General features: G+C 31.7%; 1 long non-coding RNA gene across 4 annotated transcripts in view; it reads left to right on the forward strand.

Annotated features, from left to right (window-relative positions):
- LOC120769038 overlaps positions 1 to 12,600 on the forward strand; it is an 84,580-nt gene that overhangs the window by 56,270 nt on the left and 15,710 nt on the right. Inside the window, exon 1 of one of the 4 annotated variants that reach the window (XR_005704819.1) lies at positions 2,458 to 2,478. The exons of 2 other annotated variants lie outside the window; for them this stretch is intronic. This is a non-coding gene — a long non-coding RNA (uncharacterized LOC120769038). Of the gene's footprint in view, positions 1 to 2,457; positions 2,479 to 2,632; positions 2,654 to 12,600 lie in introns of those variants that run through there. One more of the 4 variants, XR_005704818.1, reaches the window with a different exon arrangement.

Below are 12,600 nucleotides of genomic sequence, written 5' to 3' on the forward strand. Positions count from 1 at the left end.
TACACGACTGAGGTATATTTTTATACACTAAAGAGCAAATATTAAATTTGCACGAAGTTTGTAACGCCCTGCAGGAAGCGTAGGAGTAGATTTATCCATGTCTGTATATACGCTAACTAGTCTTTTAGTTTCTGAGATATCGATCTCGAAATTTTGCGCACATCCTTTCTCTTCCAAAGCCGTCTCATTTGTCGAAATCGCCACTATAAGTTTTAGCTGCCATAGAAAATGAACGATGGAATCAAGTTCCTGTGTGGAAAATTATTTGATATCTTCTCAAAATTTGGCATGAAATTGTTCAAATCGAATTACCATAGCATATAGTTGTCGTACAAACAGATCGATCAAAATCCGGTCATTGTAAGGAAAACTTTTTTATTCGACGAGATATCTTCACGAAATTTGGTGTGAATTATTGTTCAAAATTGAAGTATGATCTCCGAAGAAATTATTCTGATCGAATCACTATAGCATGTAGCTGTCATACAAACTGAACGATCGAAATTCAGTCCTTGTATGGAAAACTTTTTTGTTTTATGAGATATCTTCACGAAATTTGGAATGGATTATTTTCCAAGACAAATGTGCAATCTCCTAAGAGATTTATTTTCGACGAGATATCTTCACGAAATTTGGTATGAGTTATTGTTCAAGATTGAAGTATGATCTCCGAAGAAATTATTCTGATCGAATCACTATAGCACATAGCTGTCATACAAATTGAGCGGTCAAAATCCAGTCCTTGTATATAAAACTTTTTTATTCGACCAGATATCTGTATGAAATTTGGTGGTTTGGTATGAGGCAGCACTACAATCTTAAAAGAAATTGTTCTGATAAAGTGAATATATCATATATGTAAATGCCATACAAACTGATCGACAATTTCGTCATTTTCCTGTATTTTTTTCACTACCAAACAAAAGTTGAAATTTTCGTAAAATTTAATTTGAAAGGATTTTTTTTTGTATTATGATAAACGTAAAATCTTTATATTCAACATCTTATTGTCGGTTCATTGTACTTTACTCATTAATATTACACGTTCATTACAATTCCGCGAACTCAAGTTGATTTCACATTCAACCAGTTTATTTGCCATTTCATTTCCACTTATTGCATATACATATTTACATATTTATGGTTGTTTAACTTGTGTGATTGACGTGTACCTTATGTTTATATGTACTTACTTACGATTTACTAGTAAATCGACGTAATTAATGCCAAGTCAGGTCGAGGAAAAAAAATTCACTTTGAGTGCTTTTTGTTTTTCGAAAAATTTTTGTTTTGGAAAATACTTTAAATTCATACTTGAAACCCGTTTTTGTTATTTAAATTGAAATAGCATTCGCAAAATTTTAAACAACTTACATAACTGTTGACTTTCGCAAAAACAACATATTTCACATTAGCAGATTTTGCATTTAATTAAAATAAATTAATTTTAAATTTACTGTGGAAATTAGGGATTTTAAATATTTTGTTTTAGAATTTGCTTCTTAAAAATATATGCTTCAGCTAGTTTGTTAAAAAAATTATCAAATTAATTTTTTAATTAATTAAATTAATTAAATTAATTAATTAATTAAATTAATTAATTAATTTTTTAATTAATTAAATTAATTAAATTAATTAATTAATTAAATTAATTTTTAGTTAATTATAAAAATCTAAGTCCGATTAATTAAATTAATTTTTTAATTAATTAAATTAATTAAATTAATTTTTTAATTAATTAAATTAATTTTCCTATCAAGTTGTGATTGTATAAAAATGCTAAGTCGATTTAAGTTGTTTTAATAAATTAATACAGAATTGTGACAGCAAAGTAAACAGAAAATTAATTTTCAATTTCAAATCACCAGCAGCAGCAGCATCGTAGAGCGTAGCGATAATAAATAAGTTAAATAAGAAATACTAAATTTAGTGGGAGAGAAGCTAAAGAAGACTGAAAGAAAAAGTTATAAATAAAAATTAAAAAGTATCAACAGAAAAGCAGCAATGTGCTTGTAGTATTTATGCAAGTCTAAGAGCGAGGAAAGTGAAAAACATTGTTCGTACGTTTTTATTGGCAAAAGTAAAAGCAAATAAAGAAAATAATAAAATACAAAATATATTTTCGTATACTCGTATAATATAATATTGATTGGCAAGCGAGTATTAACGGACTTGTTAGACGGCCAGCAGCAATTGCGTTTCTCAATGTGAATTATTATTGTACTGTGAAGAATTGAAAAAAATTCAAAAAATTATTTTTAAAAAATCAAGAGAAATTCAAAAAAAAAATTTTAAAACTCAAAAAAAAAATTAAAATAGGAAATTTTAAAAACTCAAAAAAAAATTTTTTTTAATTCAAAAATTAAAAAAATAAGAAGTAAAGTGTACCAAAAAAACAAAGAAAAAGCAACAAAAATTTTAAGTAAAATATATATTTGAAAGAATTTTGAAACACTCGCTGCCTAGCACGCGCAAAACGTACGTCAACGCATTAATATACATATATCCACTTGCGCCACACTCATCCACTGGCATCTCACCCGCACATGTAACGCATATTGGTGTGATACTTGCAACATTTCACATTCACAGTTAACAAATATAAAATATATCAACAAAGTACATATATATTTTTGGAAATATTTACTATGTGGTATGTACAAAATGTTTCTTGCACATTGTTACTGTAAATATTTGTAAAACAGCTCCATTTCATTATAACTTATAGCTATGTACAGTGTCGGACAAAGCTCATTGGACTAACTCGAGTCTCACACATGTTCCGTCATAACTTTTTACATAGATGCATTAGAAGAATAATTTTTTTTGCAAAAGATAGATCACATATTCTATATTAAGAAACAATGCAATAATATTTTTTAACTTTTGTGTAAAATTTATAAATTATAACGGAAGGGAAAAAAGTAAAAAATTCGTGCGACATAACTCATTGGACTAACACTTTGGATATCGAAATAACCACTTCCATTGGATTAATTTACCGTTATGTGGCGGGAAAAGAATTTTGCAGGTACTTACAATAATTATAATTATTATAAATCGTAGATCACACTTATTCGAGTTGTTTATTTTAATGATAACGAGTGTGTTGTGAAATATTTAAAGTTGTCCCGAATAATGATACTAAAAAATTATTTTTGATAAAAATATAGACAAAACACATTCAACTGAACTTAAATTATTAATTGTAAGCAAATTCACAAAAAATGTGTGGAAAAGAAGCTTTAAAAAAATTATTCTCTGGGGAAAACAACTGTTTTTGCTATTTTACGCAAGAACAAACTTAATATTGGAGGACGTCCCAGAGTCAATTCGGTAAAGTATGACTTGCGAATAGTGCGCGAGTTTATAAAATATCCCCAGATATTAACAAACAATGTTGTAGATAGCTCACAACTAAGAGAGAGTACGCGTACAATACAACGGCGCGCCGTTGATGTTGGTCTTTTTAGCTTCCGTGCAGTAAAAAAATCTTATATTTCCAAAAAAATCGGTTAGCACCTTTGGAATTTGCGAAACTGCATATAAATTGGTCTGAAGAGCAATGGAAGCCGATATTGTTTTCAGATGAGTCCAAATTTAATTTACAGAACTTAGATGGAATGACAGGTATACGAAGACCAACATGAAGCGTTTAGAGTGTCGATATTCGCAGGGTGCAGTAAAGCATGGTAGGGTAATATAATAGTGTGGGAATGCTTTTCTGGTCAGGGTGTAGGACCAATTTACAGAATAGAAGGGAACATGGATGGGTTCCAATATAAAAATATACTGCCAACCCAAATGTTTCCTCACGCTATCCAAAAAATGCTGCCTGATTGGCAGTTTCAACATGTCAATGACCCCAGGCACATCCTCAAAGTTGTGAAGGATTGATTTTTGGAATAATAAGTTTATGTTATAAGATGGTCCGACCAGTTTCGTGACATGAATCCGATTAAAAACTTATGGGAAATTGTCAACAGGCAAATTAAAGAGGAACAGGTCCACGGTTATAAAAACAAGCTACTTGATGTATTAAAGCGAGCCGAGAATGGAATAAATGATTCACATATTAGTAATTAAATTTCATTTATGCATAAAAGATGTGTTGCAATCAAAAAAAAATAATGGCTATTCAGTAAAATATTAATTTAAAACTAATTTATTTTCATATTTAGCTAAAGTCCAATGAGTTATGTCGCACGAATTTTTTACTTCTTTCCCTTCTGTTATAATTTATAAATCTTACATAAAAGTAAAAACATATTATTGCATTGTTTCTTAATATAGAATATGTGGTCTATCTTTTGCAAAAAAAATTATTCTTCTAATGCATCTATGTAAAAAGTTATGACGGAACATGTGTGAGACTCGAGTTAGTCCAATGAGTTTTGTCCGACACTGTATATAGAGTGTAGCAAAAACAAATACAGTTAATTAATTTTGAAATTTTGTATTTCATACTGTGTAGTATTTGCTTATAAATATATTTATTGATATTCTTTCCTAACTTAACTGGTTTCTTAACCAACTATTCCATGTCTATATGCTTTAGTCAAGGTGTTGCTACTTTTTTTGAAAATCCTCTGTATAAAGACTATCCTAACAGCATCATTTCAAAACTGACCATATAAGTTTATTCTCATTCATTGTAAAGACATCAGCCTTATAACAGAAACATCTCAAAACTATGCATTCATGTTCTTTCTTATGCATTTTTACTGAGAACACTCGTATACTCGCACCTTTAATGTGCTATAGCTGTCTCTCTTTTCTTCTGTTTATACAACAACTGGTCCCACAGTTTTCGAGATATCGATCTGAAATTTTGCACATGTCCGTTTCTCCACAAGAAGCTGCTTATTTGTCGAAACCGCCGATATCGGATCACTAGGGCCATATTTCTGTCATACAAACTGATCGATCAAGCTCAAGTCCTCGTATGTAAATCATATTTATTTGACATGATATCTTCACGAAATTCGGCGTGAATTATTTTCCAAGACAGCACTGCAATCTGCGAACTAATTGTTCAGATCGGACCACTAAAGCATATAGCTCCCATATAAACTGATGGATCAAACTCAAGTCCTTGTATGGAGAACTTGTTTATTTGACCATATATCTCCATGAAGTTTAGCATAGATGACTGTCTAAGATAATGCTGCAATCTCTGAAGAAATTCTTCAGATCGCACCACTATGGCATATAGCTGCTGTACAAAGTAATCGATCAAAATTAAGACTGTGTATGAATAAATTTTTTATTTGGCAAAATATGCGCATTAAATTTGACATGAATTATTGTCCAAGACAGGGGTGAAATTTTCGAGGTAATTATTCAGATCGCATCACTGTAGCATATATGTATGTAGCTGCCATAGAAAGCGATCGCTCGAAATTCAAGTTCTTTTATAGAAACCTCTTTTATCTGACAGGATAATTTCATAAATTTGCTTCGAAGACAATGCAACAATCTATGAAAATATAGTTCAAATCGGCGCACTATAGCATGTAGCTATCATACGATCTGTCCCATCAATATCAAGTGAAAGATCTTCATACATACATATTTAGACGTTGTCTTTCCTTTTTAAGTAATCTTGTCCACTTTTTTTTTTTTTGTTTTGGAAATACCTGATGATTTCTAAAATATTAAAAGTTAAATTTGACTTAGTTTCCGCAACAATAGTTTCTGTTGCTTGCTTCTCAGCAACTCTTAAACCAAAAATTATTTCTTATGAATATTTCGAACATAATTACCAGACATATACAGCTATTGTGGTTACTATTTCACCATTATCTTTCATACATGTATATAATTTAATAATTCCAAATTTTAATTATTTCAGTTGAAATTCCTTGAACTACATTTTTTTAGAATTTACTTCCATTAAATAATGTCATGAAATCTAGCGCCTTTCCGCTCCAGCATTGTTATGCTGAATCATTATAAAAAAGTGGCTGCTTCTTCTGTAATAATAGCAATGCTGAGCTCTACAGGAAAATGTGTATGAAGAGAGCGAAGAGTTGTAGAAGGACTGAAAAATGTACAATTGGCTAGACAGCCAATAAGTAATTTGATGCGAAACACGCGCAAAGTTGGTTTCTGCTGAGTCTTTTGTAGAACTTTTCATGCTGATATAGTGTCTGATAAAATTTGTAACTATCTATAAAAGTGCATACATATCCACGTATTCGATGTTAGTGATTTGTATGTTAATAATTTATGAAAGTTTGAAAAGGTATTAATTGTTGTTAGAGAGTTATATTGGAAAGAAGTCACTACGATCAGCATCGCAATGAGAAAATCGTTTCGATTCCTGAAGAAGCCAATGTTTTGTTATTATTTCAGAATTCCTAGTTCATTCAAATAATAATCAGCATGATTATCGAATCGGAATCGGAATAAAGAATCTGCTACTGAAGGAGTAGATTTTATTTTGGAGATATATTGAATGAGAGATCCCTCATTTGTTCAAATATGACTCAGACTGAAGTTTAAAATTGCCCTTTCACGTGGTTTAATACAAATCTTTGTTATAGCTAATTGTTCATACAATTCGTATGTGTTTCAGCTGTTATTGCCCTCATTGCCTTCAGATAGTTTTGTAATTTTCGGTTTCGGTCCATTTTTATGTCGCTATTATCTAGATAGTTGGAGGTTTTCGACGCCCTGTTCATAATACGTCGTTACGTCACCATTCATTCCTTTCAGTGAAGTTGTTTTTTTTTACGTGGCGGGCCCCAACCCAGCGCACAACCCTGGGAAGGGATATTTCGCCTTCTCACTTTATCTCGCCTTCAAATAATTGTTTTTTGGCTACCCTGTGGATACTTGGTCTAAGGCTGGAAGTTGTGAGCTGCTTGAACCATATGTTAAAAGTTTCGTTTCTTGCCACTCCGAAGTATTTCGTCACCAGTAATGAGGCGTTTGATATTTATAGATTCTTCAGCTACTTTGTCAATCATCATCGTTTTTCGTATCAATGCTAGACTCGTACCAAACGACCTCAAAGTTTTACAAAAAATAGCTCCACCCGAATCGAAGTTGCTTCATACTCAAAATACTAACCAAAATGTGTTAAGTCGATACATAAGAATTGTTGGGATCATATGCTATCTCACTGATGCCTATTCCGCGATTTTCAGGCGTTGTTTCTTTAACGTTTTCGTTGTTATCGTCATCAACAGAGATTGCTGGACGACTCGCATCAGACAAGTTTTCGATGAATCACAGCATACTTTGTGCTACTCAAGTATGCTCGTGAGGGCGTAAATTCTCTAAAGCTCTGCTGAAATATGTTCATAATTCTGTAGCCGTGATTTCATTGAAAGCACAAAATTTTAAGCGATTGAAAGTTGATCAGATGTGATCTTTGACCTATTGTAACCTCTCTACTAACTCACTCATTCAGTCCCATTAAGGAGAGCTGACTTGTTCCTTTACTCTGCGCATTCCGGGCGTAGATTGTGAGGTGTTTTCCCCGCTAAACCGCACTGCTGACGAATTACCGTCGATCAAATGTATTAAGACCTCTTACAAGTAGTCTTAAATAGTATATGTGGAGCCTGTTAGAATATCTGCAGCTTTTCAGTGTGTAACTTTCCATAAAACACATCACTATGCAAAACCTAGTCACTTGTACTTACTATCTTGTACCTATCTGTGCTTTTATTTTCTAAGAAAATATATGCAATTGTGTTGTTTTATTTATTTTATTGTTTTTTTTTAATATTTGTTTCTTTCTATTTTTTTTTTTTAATATTTCTTTCTTTCTGTTTTTTTTTTTGCCTTTTTTCGGCTTATTTTCGCTGTTCACGTGGCTTCACTGAAAATAACTAATGAAATAATCACGCCGCTGTTATTTGCTAATGTATTTACATACATACTATCACTGCTTGAGTGTAGGTTCGTTTGTTTACTTGTTGATTAGCAACTAAATAAACGCAAATAATTAAGTGAGAAAGCGATTTTCGCTGCGGAAAGTCATAGAAATAAAAACATATTATATAAATTATCTATAGATTAAATAGTATGATTGCAGAAAATAGATAAAGCTTCGAAGCAATCAGTTTATACGAATGTTAAGTAAAGATATAAGTAAATAAAATATATATTTAGATAATATATACTTGCATAACGTCATCTAAAATTCAAAACAACGAATCATCAAAAAAATCTAAATTGAGTTTTTTATTGCTTAAGATTCATTACATCATATTACATATATATAGCATAAAATTTTCAGCTCCTGCAGTCAAATATAACTAGTATATAACCAATATATAATCGTTTTATAACCAAAACTCAAAATTTGTTTCATCAAATGGTATTACATATATGTACCTGTATGTACCATAAAATTTTCAGCTTCCGCTAACCAATATATAACCGTTTTATAACCAATATATAACCGTTTTATAACCACTTGATAACCAAAATTCAAATTCTCTTTTAATACGAGTGGTTTTTTTATACCATTTTTCTTTCGCCTGTAAACCTATGAAAAGTGGTGTTACGTTATTTTGCATTTTAGGTGATTATATACACATAACTACTTACACACAAATTTATACGGACTTTAATCGCTTCATAAACAACTTGCAGACACAATGTTATTAAAAAAATTGAGCTTCTGCATTAAAGCATAGCCAACCAAGCTTTCCAAAAATGCGACTGTCGTTATACATACATACATACATGCATATACCTATGCAGACGTCATATAATGGCGTTACGGTAATTTGATAGCGTACACGCGCGTTCACTTTCCATAACTACATAAATGCAAACCGATTTATGCACATTGCACGGCGGGTGCACTTATAAATACATATATGTATATGTACATACATTTAAATATGTTTGTTTGCTTGTACAATATATGCGTGTGCATAACGCTTGCAGCTGGGCATTGCACTTGTTGTGTCACTTTTGCTTCCTCGACATTTTTCATGGCAACGTCAATATCACTTTATAAATCTAAGCAGACAGAGAAATGTATAAGCCGACATACATACATATATGTAGATATGTAAATTAGAGTGGCTAAACAAAAACGAATATTTTTTTTCGCTTGATACGCTGACAAATTGGTTGATAGTCACCTCTAAAAAAGGCTTAAAAATACTTAAAGTATGAGCTTTTAATTGTAAGGGGAAGTTCCTCCGCCTAACGGTCTTTCCTACAAAATCTACAAAACGAAATATTTTCTCAAGTAGTTGGAAGCGAGATAAAAATATTTCTGATAATAAGAAAGAAATAGAAAGCTGTTAGGGGGAGGTCATTCCTGTTACAATTAAGAACTCAGAGTTGGAGAGCCTTTCCTAGTGGTGACAATCAACCAATTTTTTAGAAAATGTCAATCAAGTAACTTTCTTATATTTTGAAAAGAAAAAAATGTTTGTTTGCCCACCCTAATGTATAAGTGTATGCAGAAAATGCGCGTGTATTTATTTAAAAAAAAATTTAATAAAAATTGTTAAGTGCTTAATCACTCGTTTAAGACAGCAAACGTCAATATACAGTTAATCAGCTGATAATTCGTTATGAAAAATCGTTTTGTTTTTGCTATGTGTTTTTATACCCTGAACAACGGTTACGTAGGTTGCTAGATATATTTCTGGCCTAATAATGTAAATAGGCTTAATTATCAACGATTTTTTTTTTTTTTTTTTTTTTTTTTTTGTCGATTGCTGTTTTGTTTTGGGATCATACGCATAGATCCATGACTCGTCACCTGTGACGATCTTATAAACGTCTTTTGAGGCACCGCGATCGTATTTTTTCAGCATTTCTTTACACCAATCCACACCAGCCTTTTTTTGAGCGATTGTCAAATTGTGCGGGATCCAACGAGAACAAACCTTTTTTACGGCCAGGTGTTCATGCAATATCGAATGTATGCTGGTGGGAAAAATGCATAGGCATGCCTCTATCTGAAGAAATGTTTCATGACGGTCTTGCATTATCAGTTCACGTACGGCATCGATGTTTTCTGGCACAACAGCTGTTTTTGGACGACCTTCACGGAATTCGTTTTTGAGCGAGCGTCGGTCACGATTGAATTCGTTGTACCAATTTGTCACAGTGCTATAGGATGGTGCTTCATAGCCATACAAAGATTTTAGTTCATCGATGCACTCTTGTCGTGATAATCCACGTCGAAAAGTTGTGAAAAATGATCGCACGAAAATGTTCACGAGTTAATTCCATTTTTTGGCCGAGATGAATTTTTTAATTCCCTGTAAATAAAACAATTCACGATTAAATGACAAAACATTCTGAGTGATGTTATGCTAAAAAATGTCAAACTTTCCAATGGAAATGTAAGATTGCACCTGGCAACACTTAGTGTTGCCCTAGGCCAGAATATATATAGCAGCCCTCGTATTAAGTTTGCTACCAAGTTGTTAACAACCGCCAAGAAACGCTGACTAGTCGCTGAGTTTTTGAGATATTGGTCTGAAAATGTTCACAAAAGGTTCAATCAGGGTTTTGTACGAAAAACTTTCACATTTGCCAACATGTCTATACGAAATCCGGCATTCTTCATTGCTCAAGGCAACGCCACATTCTGTGAACACATTGTTCAGCTCATAGCACTGTAGCATATAGTTGCCAAACAAAGTGACGATCATAATCAAGACAAAAATAGCAGGTCAATTAAATAGTTCTTGGCCTAGTAAATATATCTTTTAGCAAAATTTTTTGTTTTTTAATTCAGCATAGTTCCCTTTAAGAGTGATACACTGACTAGAGTGAGCCTTCAACTTTTCGATACTAGTTTTTGTAGCACGATTTGTTCTTTGCTTCACTGTAGGACTCAGTTTCGGTAATCACCTCTTCATTCGACGGAAAATTCTTCCCAGCGAGCATTTATTTTGAGATCTGAGAACAGGAAATAGGCGCTGGGGCCGAATGTAGAGAATCCGGTGGATGCGGAAGCAATTCGAAGCCCGATTCTTGGATTTTTACCAGGGCTTTCGCTGACTTGTGACACGGTGCATTGTCTTCTTCTTTTTGTTCAGGCCGGCTGAACTTAAAACCATATGTATTTAATTCTAGTATCTATCTCCATCCATCTATGTATCAGGTCGCTATAAAAAATGCATCTATGAAGGGTATTATAGCTTCGGGGCCGCTGAAGTTTAGTGTGTTTTCTTCTTACTTTCTACATACATACATATATACATTTATCTCTTTGCACTTTTGCGTAATTTTCCTCTGCCCTTTTTAAATCAGTCTTTGCTTGTTTATTGTGAAATCTCACAAGTACTTAAGAAGTGATAGTAAAAGTAATGGTGCATGACTAGGATGAAGGCATTAAGCAGCAGACATCACTTATGAGTTCATGTAGCAATTTCCCTTAAAATCTCCTGCTTTTGTAGTGATTTTTTATGCAATTAACACAGTTGCGATTAGTCTGCTTGTGAAATCTTCACTTTGAGTCACTTTTTGTTACGCTGTTGCCAACTTTGACTCATCATAGTAGTAGATTTCGTAATAAATCGTGATAAAATGATTTGTTCAAACATATTTATCGAGCTTAATCGTGCATTTGGCTTTCTTATAGAATTTTATGCCTCAATTCATCTCAATATTTTGCATTAACACATTTAACTTAACAACTATCAAGTGCTTATTAATGATAATGGAAGTGGTATGTGGAGAGTTCAGCAAGCAGTTTAGTATATTTATTTATAATTATTAAATATTTATTTTTAAATTATATGGATGTAGTTTTAAAGAGCTTTGTTAGCACTTTCATAAATTAACGGTGTGTGTATGTCATATTTCATTCAAGTTTAAGCTATAATTTTTATGACTCAAAATTCGTATTAAAATGTAAAAAATTAAAAAAAAAGTTAAAAAAAAGTAAAAAAAAAAACAATTTAAAAAAATAATTGAACAAAATTTGTTTTCCCCAAACCATTAAAAAATTTTTTTTTATTAAAAAAATCAGAAAAAAAAATCAAAAAAAATAAAAGAAAAAATTTTAACAATAAATTTATTTGAAAAATCATACCTTTTTTTTGTTTAAGCAATTTTATTTTAATACAAAAAAACTGGTGTTGCTGTAAAACCATTTTTTAGCTATAATATTTTCATTAATTGAAAAAATACAATTTAATTTATTTGAAATATTTTAAATGATTTACTTCTTATTTTAAAATGAATTATTAAATACATGAATGACTAAACCCATAAAAACTAAATGGTTTTAGGAACTAATTGCGAGTTCTAATTGAGATAAAAATGTTACTCATACGTACCGGCCAACTCCTATCATGAAATACATACATATATTTGATGAAATAAGACTATAAAATATGTATACCCTTAGTGCAGTTTCTCATAATCCAGTTGCTACGATGAAACACCCAGAAGAACAAGTCGGAGTCTCTATAAAATATATATGTACATACGTAGATGATCAGCGTGAAGTTCGGAGTTGATTTGGCCATCTCTATCTGTCAATATATAAGCGAACTAGTCTCTCAATTTATGAGATATCGTTCTGAAATTTTGTACATGAACTTTTTCCCCCAAAAACCTACTTATTTATCGAAACCGTTGCTTTAGGACCACTAG

This window comes from Bactrocera tryoni, chromosome 2 (assembly GCF_016617805.1).
Source record: "Bactrocera tryoni isolate S06 chromosome 2, CSIRO_BtryS06_freeze2, whole genome shotgun sequence".
Taxonomy (NCBI): domain Eukaryota; kingdom Metazoa; phylum Arthropoda; class Insecta; order Diptera; family Tephritidae; genus Bactrocera; species Bactrocera tryoni.